The sequence below is a fragment of the Pleurodeles waltl genome, chromosome 5 (genome assembly GCF_031143425.1).
Source record: "Pleurodeles waltl isolate 20211129_DDA chromosome 5, aPleWal1.hap1.20221129, whole genome shotgun sequence".
In the NCBI taxonomy this organism is placed as follows: Eukaryota; Metazoa; Chordata; class Amphibia; order Caudata; family Salamandridae; genus Pleurodeles; species Pleurodeles waltl.
Genome location: NC_090444.1, coordinates 92627451 through 92640056, shown reverse-complemented (window position 1 = coordinate 92640056; position 12606 = coordinate 92627451).

The following is a 12606-nucleotide window of genomic DNA, read 5'->3' as shown; positions in this document are numbered from 1 at the left end:
GCGAGTCTCTGATCCTGATAGGGTTTATCAAGTGACTCTACGATTAGAAGGGGACATTGACCACATTGTACACGCCATCTTTTGGGACCATGTGGTAAAATCATATGATGTTCTGCTGGCCGAACAGGATTGGCCACCTGACTTTGTTCGCGACTGTCCGGTTGGGGAGGAGGTTATTACACCTTCCTTCTCACCACTTGTTCCGAGAGAACTAGCGGAGTCCTATAGTAGAACATGGGCTCTAGCACAAGCTCCCGCCCTATATAGAAATAACGTGGGGTGGAATAGACAATCACCTTATCATGTAATTCCAATAAAGGGCGAACCTCAGCCACAGCCGCAGTATCCTATCAAATTTGAGGCAAGGGCATCAGTTAGGAAAATTCTTACACAATTGGAGTACTAGGGTGTGATTGAGCCCTGTGTCTCGCCGATGAATAATCCCTTATTTCCGGTTGCTAAACCGGACCATTCATATAGGATAGTGGTGGATTACAGACATTTGAATAGTCATACACGCACATATGCAATACAGAATTCACATAGCGAAGCGCTTATGAATAATATAGTACGTAAGAAATACAAAACAACGTTAGATATCTCGAATGGATTTTTCTGCCAAAATATAGCGCCTGAAAGTCGGGACTATACCAGTTTCAGTGCGTTTGGCTCTCAGAAAAAGTTTTGTCGTTTGCGTCAGTGGTATAAGAATAGCCCAGGACTGTTTTTGGCTCGTGTGACTGAAATGCTGCACGAGTTGGACCCTGAAGCGTTATCATATGTTGATGACATATATCTGACAGACGATGTGATTCTGCAACATCTAAGGCGTGTATTGCGCATTGTTGTGGGGTTTGCTGATATTGGCTATAAGTTTAATTTTAAGAAATCAAAGATTGCCTTCCTCAGCGTCATTTTCCTGGGATATGAGCTGTCGAGTGAGGGCAAGAGCTTAGCGCCACATTTTTTGGAGAAATGTGCTTTATTGCAGCCTCCTAATACGGTTCGGAAGCTCCAGTCATTGTTGGGGTTTCTGAATTTTGGCAGAACTTACATTCCTGATAATGCTACGCGTATAAAACCCTTATACGAATTGATTCGCCCAAATTTTTCGAGTAGATTTTGGACGATTGAGCATACACACATACTACGAGAGTTACAGACTGATCTCTTAGCAGTTAAACACTTACACACACAGGACAATAAGACACATTTAGTCATCAGGGTGATACCTGGGGCTGTTGGGTTTACGTATGTCACCTTTAATGAGGGTGAGACAGTCCCGATTGCATACAAGTCCCACTTGTATTCTGCTGCAGAACAACGATTTGCACAGAGTGAGAAAATACTCACTGCAGTACAGATGGCTGTGATTAAAGAAAGACCACTTGCCCAGGGCCAACGCATCATTGTGTTTCCCCGATTCCGGCCCTAGAGGCAGTTACAAAAGCGAGTGTTCCTAATTCGAAAGCTTTACACCCGCGATGGATACAATGGGCTACGTCTTTGACAGCCACTGATGTAGATTACATATTTGACCCTAAACTGCAGACTCAAGAATTTCTTCAATATGAAATGGAGTACCCAGTTCCTGCTGGTACGTTGCCTATTGACCAGTATCAGGTGGTCATGTATGACGATGGCTCTGCGCAACCAGCGGTTGGGACAATACAACAGTATTCTGCTGCATGTGCGGTGGTGAGCGGCACGATGGAGGGGGAAGTGTTCTGCCCCCGACATACTTACACTAAAACCTTGGGAGATTGCACGGCACAGCTGGCTGAGCTCAAAGCTCTATTGTTAGCGTTGGAACACGCGGATCCGGCGATTTTGACCTTGCTGGTCTGTGACTCCTACTACTGTGTTCAGTCTTTCAATTAATATCTGCACTATTGGAAGTTGAATGGGTTCAGAGATTCTAAAGGCAACACCATTAAACATAAATTGTTGTGGGGTAAGGTTGCGGATCTGAAAGAAACGCTTCCTAAGGTCCATGTTGTGCATACACTTGGACACCAGCGCGTTGGAATACATGTTGCTGGGAATACTTTGGCTGATGAAGCCGCAAAGTCGGCAGTGGCTGTAGCCACTGTGGCCGCAGTGACTCGTTCGAGTTCCAAACCAGACACAGAGATTTCGGCTGCCATAAAAGCTACGGCTGATGGCACGCCATTTCCTAAAGGATTTCCTTCTAAATATAGTTACTGCTTGAGTAGTGCGCTGAATGCTGTTGTTAATATTTCAGGCATTGGTGTACGTGAACTACCCAATAGAATTGAGAGACCTCGATTAATTTCTGCAGCACATGAGGGGGTGGCGTCTGCACATGCTGGTGTGGCTGCCACGATTTCACTTTTACAGGCTCGTTACTGGTGGCCTGGTCTCTATAAAGAGACAAAGCAATATGTCCTTTGTTGTGACGTTTGTCAGCAGATTAAAGCTTGATCGGCTAGACGCCCGCAGCAGACGCCCCTTCTGATTTCAAATAAACCTTTACAGTGTGTGTACTTAGATCATTGTGGTCCGCTGACACCAGATAGTGCATACAAATATATATTGGTTGCTGTAGATTCGTGCTCCAGATTTGTGTGGGTATGGCCACAAAGCTCGGCTGACGCTCAAACTGTTATTAAAGATTTGCGCATCTTTGTCGATACATTTGCAGTTGCGGCTTTTCATTCGGACCAGAGCCCTGCTTTTGCCTCTAAGGCGTTCAGGGACACCATGGCTTCGTTGGGGGTCCAACTCCAATTCTCGTCTCCATTTCATCCCGAGGCAAATTCTGTCGTGGAGCGTTTAAATCGTGATTTAAAGCAATCCTTAACGGCCAGAGTTATAGGTACGGGTCGTGGTTGGCTAGCCCACCTGTATGGAGTACAGAGAGCACTTAATAACTTGCCTAGAAGGTCACTTGGGGGTCGTACTTCATATGAGTGCCTGTTTGGAACACAAATGTATGTTCCTGATCTAGATGGTCCTGGTGTGGAGGCGGCAGTTACGCCCTTTGACATAAATGATCGTGTCACTGTTTTGCAGGATTTACAACAATTCAGTGAAGATAACTCTTCTGCAAGTGCTGCCACCTCAGGAATTAAGGATGAGCCAGTAACATCTACTGGTTGGATACCCAGGATTGGGGATCTAGTGCGTGAAAAGGTCGCAGTAAAGAAAGAATTTGGTCCTTCTTATCGAGCACCTGTCCCTGTGTTAGGGGTAAGCGGCACGAGAACTGTGATTTTACCGCCGCTGCAAGGGGCCAAAGGAAATCCCTTTGTTTCCATTGATAATGTCAAGTTACAACATGTTACCGATTCTGCACAGCAGACCAAGAGGGACACCCAGTAGTTCCGGAATCCCTCTCACTACTGGGGAAGAAGTCCTGATGCAGGTGATTTACACTGACGCTGTTTCCTCTCCGAGCTTGGGGAGGGTGGATGATGATCTTGCGATTGTTCCACAGACGACGATTAATATGGAATCTTTTGATCAAGTTGCTGTACGTTCTCCTGATGTTTCTGAACATGTGGTTTATAGCGTGCCTAGGTGAGAGCCTCCATCTGCTTCTTTGTTCACAGTTGCACCTTTTGCAAGAACTGCCTCTGGCTGCTTCAACGACGCTGATGATGCAGTGTCCAGCTCCTCGTCCTCGATGTCTTCTGTCCGAGGTCCACGTAAGCTGCTGGGTTGGCTTAAACGCACATATTTTGTTTTTCCTTGGAACTATTTGTGGCTTTTTATGGCTGTAATGACTTTTTTTTTATGGTTGGGATTTGTGGTTACTTTTTTTCTGGTAATACATGGTCATTTTCTTCCTGATCGATCTGACATTGAGCACGTGGAGACTGTGTTAAAACCACATTTTTCGTCTCATATGGTTCGAAGAGACTTGTCCAATGTAAACATTTCTGCAATACCGATTCCGGATGGGATTGTGTGGGATAAAGTAATGTTTGATATTTATGGTCCCACTGAATTGATTCAAATACTGTATGTCCTCAAGTTATCAGTGAATGATATTGTTATACCAGGCATTGTTTCTGATGATTGGGATGTGAAGACAGTAGATGCTATGCTGACAGATTTGCAATATTATACTGTCTATGACGATGAAGATGCTTACCAATTTAGAGATAATCATGGTGACATGTTTTGCTACAACTATTATGGACACCACCTTATTCATAAAGCTAGTAGCCCTAAGTCCATATTTAATTATGTGCAATGGGAACATTGCTCGACTCCCCCACAAGGGAGTTCGAAAACGTATTATGATAAATTTGCATATTTTTCTGGGCATAATCAACGAAATGCTAGGTCTTACTATTTTAAAGTTACTCCGTATTCTAATAAGCAAATGTTATTGACCGATACTAAATTACTGTATTCAAATTTGTTTGTATCTAAACTTTCGGTCGAGGGGTATGAATACTGGTTTAAGACTGTTGACTTAAAAAGTGTTTGGGGTACGAAAAATTGGCAGATGCAAGGCAGGGACACATTATTTAGAGCATGTATTATCCCTGTGCAGATGATTTTCCTCAATGACACAGTACAACAGACTAGCTGTTTGGGCTTGGCGACAATTAGAAAGTTAAATTTGCCTAGTATACCTGTCCCTTCCAAATTAAACAACTGGCAGCACTATGTGAATGCTACTTTTAGTGAATTTACACATTGGGTCCAGAATGGTACGCTTAACACTTCATCGATACATCCGGGCGGGTGGTTATTATGGCCTATAGACACTAATAAGTGTCATCAATGTTTTGTCACCTCTTCAGGGGGGTTCAGGACTAGTAGGGCAGACCCTCGTTACATTTCACCAGAACATGCTGATATTATAACTACATACAGCGTGGGGAAGCTTAGTCAGCAATGGTTGAAGTCATCCACGCTGGATGCAGTTAAGTCACATCTCACGTTACTGTCTAATGATACTGATTTACAAGATTTTTTGTCAGGTCCCAATGTACCACGGAAGAAAAGGTTCTTATACGAAGTTTATAATGAGATTTGGAAGCTTTCACAACAGGAGGCTGCAGCCCGGTTGAGGCAGATTGATCAGGAAAACCTGATGCAGACTTTGGGCCTGATTCTAACTTTGGAGGACGGTGTTAAACCGTCCCAAAAGTGGCGGATATACCACCTACCGTATTACGAGTCCATTATATCCTATGGAACTCGTAATACGGTAGGTGGTATATCCGCCACTTTTGGGACGGTTTAACACCGTCCTCCAAAGTTAGAATCAGGCCCTTTGTCTGTTGTTGATAATGGCATGCATACCCTTTCTGACCGTGTTTACACGATTGACAGCATTGTTTCCTCTGCTATTGACATTATTAAATCGGACATGTCTTCTATATATCATGGGCAGAGTCAGACGCGGTCCATCATGCAGCTGGGTTGGACTCTTTAGACCTTGAAGGCAGGTTGCGTTCCAATGCAGCACATTCGTGCCAGAGAGATCTTTGTCTCCTTTAATTTGACTCGTCAACAACAGCTGATGGCTAAAAAGGAAGCGACATATGTTATGTTGAATATTGAGAAATTGGAGAAACTGCCTTTCACGGTGGCTGAGATTCCGTCAGCTGAGTGGTTGATTCATGGGGTTATTAATCTGCCTATCTACACTCTGCAATTTACTTCTTGTTTGAAGCGCATTCTGGTGGGTAGATATGAACTATTGGGAGACAGTTACATACACGAGGTGTGGGAGCTTCCCTTTCAATACAGATGTGTTAATGGTTTGAGGGAGGTTTTTCTTAGCGGTAGCGAATGCGAAACTTCTGTCAGCCATTCCATGGTTTGTAAACAGCTGTCATTGCACGGAGCGTGTAACGCTTCGATTGCTAACTTAGCTTGTTATCTGAAGGGATTTCCAGTCCCGGTTATTAAAAACACTTTCCAGGTGCTTTCTAACGGCAGTTACATTGTTCTTAACAGCGAACGCTGTTGTGGCATGCATGCCAGAATAGTTTACTTTGTCGTTGTCAACAAGGCCGTTACGTGCTGCGGGAATGTGTTGTTTCCCCCCACTCAAATTAGGGAGGTAGCGGACATCTGGCCTCATATTGCTACTTCCAAGGTTAATTTCGACAAGTTGAGTCGGCTAAAAGCTTTATTGTTTCAAAAGCATGTGGCCCTTACATCTGCTAGCGAGACCTACGCACTTCAGGTGGCAAGGTCATCGGCGGAGATACAGTCCCTTTTGAATACTAACTTTCCAAGTCACTTCGGTGAACTTGTGGGACGTATATTTAATGCATCCAGCACTGCTGGTGTTGCTCATTTTTTCAAAGCCGTTGGTGTTGGTTTTGCTCACACCTTCTCTTCAATATTCGGTTTGATACCTTCGGCTATACACTCTATTTTCGGAAGCATTTTTGGGGGTTTCCCGATTACTTTGGCTTTATTGGCTGGAGTCTTGCTGTTGTTGCTATTTTTTCGCAATGGCTGTCCCGCCACGACGAGATCCTATATTGCTGCTCCCGTCAGCGCAGCTGTGTCGTGAACGCATGATGCAGCATTTTGGAGCAACACTCCTGGGCCATTTGGAGTGTGACTGGTCTCTGTCATTCAGACCGGTTTTGGATTGTGTGCAACCCTTGTTTCGGTGCCTTTGGTGCTCGTTTGAACGTGCACTGGCTCTCTGTCTCTCACTGCGGCGCCCTCCAGTGGTCGATCCTGATCTGTTGATGTTCCCGATTAGGGCTCATTCCCAGACTTGTGCACTACGGTTGCGTTTGCTTCGTGAGGCAGTTTATGAGATTCCCTTCCTGGAGGAAGATGGTTTTGTCTCATTCATAGGCCCTGCACGGGGTGCCACCCTGAATGGTTTTGGGGCTTTGGAACACACCTGCAAAGTCCTGCATCATTGAGGATACCGTTGATGAGGGGCTTGCGATGTGAAGACCTCTGTTGAGGACGCGTCACGCCGCTGTAGCTCCAAGGAGGTTGTGGGCTGAAATATGAGCTCCTGCATTGGGGATGCGTCGCACAGTGGTGGTTCTGATGCGTTTGTGAGGAGTTGAGTTGCGCAGCAGCAGTTCTGCTCACAGGACCACAGCTAGGATGACAGTGCACCTTCAGGCCCACTTCCAAGGGCTCAGGGGTGGAGTGGCACCCCTTGGGGGATAGGACTTGCAACATATAGAGTTCAGGTGCTGGGTTGAAAGTGATTGGAGCTGTTGGAAAATGGCCTACTCTGAAGGGTCACCCTAAACTTCTTGCCTTTTCCCCCGTCTTATTTTTGCTGTTGCCCTTCGCACTCTGAGTACTTTACCAGTGCTGACCAGTGCCAAAGTGCATGTGCTGCTCCCCTAAAACATGGTAACATTGGTTCATCCACAAATGGGATATTTAATTTATCTCTAAGTCCCTAGTAGGGGGCACTGCCTGTGCCCAAGGTCTGTAAATTAAATGCTACTAGTCTACCTGCAGCACTAATTGTGCCACCTACACAAGTAGCCCTTTAAATGTGTCTCAGGTCTGCCACTGCAGGGCCTGCATGTGCAGTTACACTGCCATGTTGATCTGGCATTTAAAACCTCTGGCCAAGCCTTAAACTCCTCTTTTGTTACATGCCACCCCTCAGGTAAGCCCTGCATAGCCCATAAGGCAGGGTGCTATGTAACTAAAAGTTAGGACATGTACCTTCAAGTTGTACATGTCCTCGGAGGGAAAATCTCTCAAAGTCATTCTCTACTGTGAGGTCTAACCCTCTCATAGGTTACCATCAGGGATTCCTTATCACATTTGATAAACTGTAATTCGTCATTGAGAATGGGTGGCTATATCATGTTTAGTACTTATAGAATAAAATGCCAGTTTTAGAAAAGTTGTCATTTATTTGCTTTTAGACCTGCTTGCATGTTTCTAATACATGTCTGGGGTGGGGTGACAGTTGGCTTCCTGCATTTCTTCTATACAGCCTCACATGAAGAAAGGCTAGGTGTGACTGAGTTGCCATCTGCATATTAATGGATCACACTGGGCAGGATGAGAGGTAGGAGCTAAGGCACCTGAATAGGCAGTGTCTTGCTCCCTCTGTAGTGAGTTTGGAGCCATGGCAGGAAGAAATGAGCTCTGTGTACTTCAGAGAGCCTTCTTTGAAGTCACCCCACTTCAAAGGCACAACTGGGTATAAGTATTGGACTCTGACCCTACCAAATCAGACACTTCTAGACTTGAAACTGGACTCTGTTAGAATATCTGCTTCTGTTGTGCTGCTCTGTTAACTTAATGCCTTATTGGATTTTTGTCACTTTGATCTTGATTTATTTATAAAGTTTTTATCTATTTTTCTAACCTGGTGTGGAGTCTTTTTGTGGTGTTTTCATTGTGGTGCTGTGTTACACAAAGCACTTTGCACATTTTCTCTTTTAGATATGCCTGACTGCTCTGTGCCAGGCTACCAGAGGTTGAGCACAGGTTATCTTTTAGTGTGTATCTGACTTACCCTGACGAGGGTTGTGGTTCCTGCTAATACAAGGTGTGTACTCTGACATCCAGAAACCTCAATTTCTAACAGGAACCTCTTCTGCCATGGAGGATCTGATCAGGATGCCAGCTAACTAGTCCTTGGAGTCACTCTGTTGGTCCTGGGTTCAAGATGCAGGTCCAGTCCTTCTCACTCAAATAGTAGGGCAACGGAGTAGTACTCCTTCCTACAGAACAGACTAGCAGTTCTTCTGAGTCTTCCAGAGGTGCACTGAAGAGTGGGTCTCCGGGTCACATTTTTATACCTGGTGCCTCCTTTGAAGTAGGAGACAATTCTAGAGAATTCTCTTTGAAGTGCTTGAAATGTCCTCACTCATCTGCCCTGGCTGCATGAATAATGCAAGGGTAAAAAGTCCTTTGAGTGAAGGCGGAGCACAGTTAATTCCCCTCCCTCCCCCCACTACCCCCACCACAGCAGAGCCCACCGCCCCCACCCATTGATGATCCATCTAAACACACCTAATCCCTCTATTGTGTGGCTGTCTGAGAGGAATAAACAAACTACAACTGTCCGCTGCATCCAGTCATGTGACCCAAGAACAGGCTGCAGGCACCAAATGGTTAAGGCAGGCAAATACCAACTTTCTAAAACTTTCATTAATAAAACTAACTTAAAATTTGACTTTATACTCAGAGGTTTTTTTAATTTCTATTTGTCAGACATTAAACACAACAGCCAGTTCGCAATTGAATGTTGACGCTAGTTAACTGTCATAAGGCAACCCAATATTATCCTCTCGGAGAGGTAGGTCTCACAGTACTGAAAAACAAATATACGGCTTTTTCCACTACTAGGACATATAAAACCTAAATGTACATGTCCAACCTTTTAATTATAATGCACCCTGTCCTATGGGCTACCTAGTGCCTACGTTAAGGGTGATGCATATGGAATAAAAGGGAGGTTTATGGCTTGGCAAGGGGGTTATATTGCCAAGTCGAATTGGCAGGTTATAACTGCAGTGGCAGGCCTGCAGCACTTTCTACTTAAGTGGGTGGCACAATAAATGCTGCAGGCCCACTAGCAGCATTTAATTTACAGGTCCTGGGTGTATGGAATTCCCCTTTAATAGGGACTCTTAGGTAAATCAAATATGCCAAGCAGGTGTAACCCAATTTTACCATGTTTTAGGAAGTGAGCACAAGCCCTTTAGTACTGGGTAGCAGAATAAAAGTGCACTCCTAAAGTCAACAAATATGAATTTTAGCAAAAAGCGGAGAGAAAAGACAAAACGTTTGGGAGAAGACAACCCTAAGGCTGACAGATCAAACAGCACTCATAAAATCAGAATAAATTACTTTCTGGATTGCTTGCAAGACTAATCAGTTGGAAGCTGTTTCCTCGTATTGCAGCCCAGGATAGGTGTAGAATCTTGAGTATGTGTCTTCCCTTTGGGGTGGTTACACCTGTAGAAGAGTATAACACTTGTGGAATGCTATTTGTCAGTATTTACACTGATAAACATTGCACATACTCCTTGGTGTTGGCACCACAGGTGTTAAAGCACCTGTGATATCACTGGCATGAGTATGGAGCTGCACCTGCTCTGGCTTTAGGGATGACATTGATGGGCAATTTTGAGACAGTCCCCTCGATAGCCCTGAGTAACATTAACAGGGAAGCAGTGGTTTTTGATGTGCACCAGTGTTTGGCAGTGGCCCCCTTTATGACTGTGAACATTTATATCTCTGTGGGTCGGGATGCCTTAGGTTTAAGGGCCCTTAAATTGCAACCCAAAACTATAAATGAGATTGAGGGTTCTAGTAAAGAGAAAGCCATGCCAAACACTAAAAAGAAGCAGAAAGCAAAACAAAAAAAACAAGGACTGGATCTCCCTTGACAGGAGTCCAGCAGGGGCAAATGTAATTTAAGGGACTGTGACAAAATTATGAAATATATCGGTATTCTGATAGCCATTCTTCCCATTCCTTTCAGGCCTCAGGGGACAGTAAAAGGGCTGAAAGAAATTAATAGACTGATTATCACAGAAAACACAAGTAAATCAAGTAAAAAAAGGTGACTTGGGATGTGAAGCTGAGGTTACTGTAAAGAGAGAGGTTCATAATTGAAGGTTCACTCTAGGAAAAAGCAAATGTCTGGTTTAGCAAAGAAATATGCCCTACAAACTATAGATTCTTATGCGAAAAGGGACTTTGGAAGTGACACTTCCGGACAGCTCAGTTAAAATGACTACAGTTCATCATAGTCTCATAGAGCATCTGGTTGTGACTTCAAATACATCGGAACCCCCCAGATTGTGTTCATAATGTAGAACTACAAATTTAGGGGAATATGCTGCTCAGGTGTGTGCTAGCCTCATTTATCGGCTGCTCATAACATTGTTCTTGCATAGGATGACTAGACTGCAGCTTTTATTAGGGATGCACCCTGTGGTGAAGAGGTAATAATCCAAGTGATCTTCTTCTTACTACCTGAACAGCTCAGTGAAAAGTATGTATGCAAGTGAGCTTTGAAACAGGCTCCTGTGTTATATAGAAACTAAGCGGGGTAGAATAAAGGATCTGTTCCTTAAGGAATGAGCCCCAAGGGTAGGCTCAATATCATTTGAAGCTAGAGCTTCATGGCAATTGTAGGAAGGCTGGTCCAGTGTGTGGTGGACACCTATTGTGTTAAACCTTATACTGGGTCAAGGCAACCCCTATTAGTGTTACAGTGTCTAGGTAGCCAGGGCTCTCTAGTGGTAACTGTGGCGAGAGGCCTAGACTTATGTAGGAGTGTGAGGCACTTGCAATACCACAGTAGTCACACAGTAACTTATCACACATGAAAGTAACCACACAGTGTTGCAAAATAAAGGTACTTTTTTTTTTGTTTTTTTTACAGGGACACCAAATTATATTACTATAGGCAAACCCCCTCCTGGAGGTAAGTACACAAAAAATATACAGTAGTAAGTATGAAGAAATAGCACAAAATAGAAAGGGCCCCATAGGGAGGCTAAACCATATACTAAAAAAAGTGGAATGCAAGAAAGGGTCCCTCACCATAGGATATTGGGTAGTTAGCCAAGGCCTAGGAGAGAGTGCAACCCCAAACTCGAGTATCTAGAAGACTCCCAGCGACCAGGAGAGCAGAGGTAGTTTACCTGGTTGTCCCATAGACTAGCATGGGGACTCATAAATGAAATATTGCAAAAGCAGGACCAGGCTGGTGGAACCCAATGGTGGATTCTGGGAGAAGAGGGCTTGCAAAAGAAGGGGACAGAGTCCAGTACACACAGGAGTGTCCAGGTGGGGCAGAAGGCAATGCCCACCCTTCTGTGGGTAAAACACTGTAAAAAACAGTTTGGAGTGTGGAGAACTGTGGCATAATGGTTAGAGCGGCAGACCCTGATGCAGAGATCTGGTTTGGAATCAGGGTTCAATTCCCACCTCAGCGGGTCTTGGGCTCAATTCCCTTGTACCAGATAATTCTTGCTTCAGTGCCTAATCTAATTAATGGGTCCCACTCTGTAACTCTGGGCAATAGCTTGCTTAATCTCCACAACAGCCCTCACAGCGCTTGGATGCTTGGCTTCACCCTGGGGCTGTCCAGGCCTCACAGGGAAAACCCAGGAGGGGTTTCACAGTGGTATGCGTACAGCGCCTTGAGACCCTGACGGGTGAGTAGTGCGCTATACAAGTACAAAGTTTACAGTTTACAGTTTTACAGTTTTGGAGGAAGAGGCAAGGGCTCAACAACTCCCAAGTTGGGTAGAAGGCAGGTAAGACCTCTCGGAACCACCACGTCTGTTGGAGAATCTTCTCAGGTCCAGAGGAAAGCAGATCCCAGCAGCCGGACATTGTTGCCTTAGGTACCTCCAGATGCAGGGGAGTGACTCCTTCACTCAAAGGGAGATTCCTTCTTGATTCTTAGATGCAGCTGAAGTCTTGCAGACCCCAGAGGATGCACAGCCATGGAGATGTTGTGAGTTGCTGACAGGAGCCTAGGAAACAATGTTGCAAGGAGAGGTCATCTCTCTATTGTGGTCTTGTTCGGTTCCTGTGAAGTCCCATCAGCGGTTCCGGTGGCCAGGAGCAGAAGAAGTCATTGCAGAGGAGTCCTGGTGAAGTCTTGCATACCAAAGCTGTGTACCCACCCAC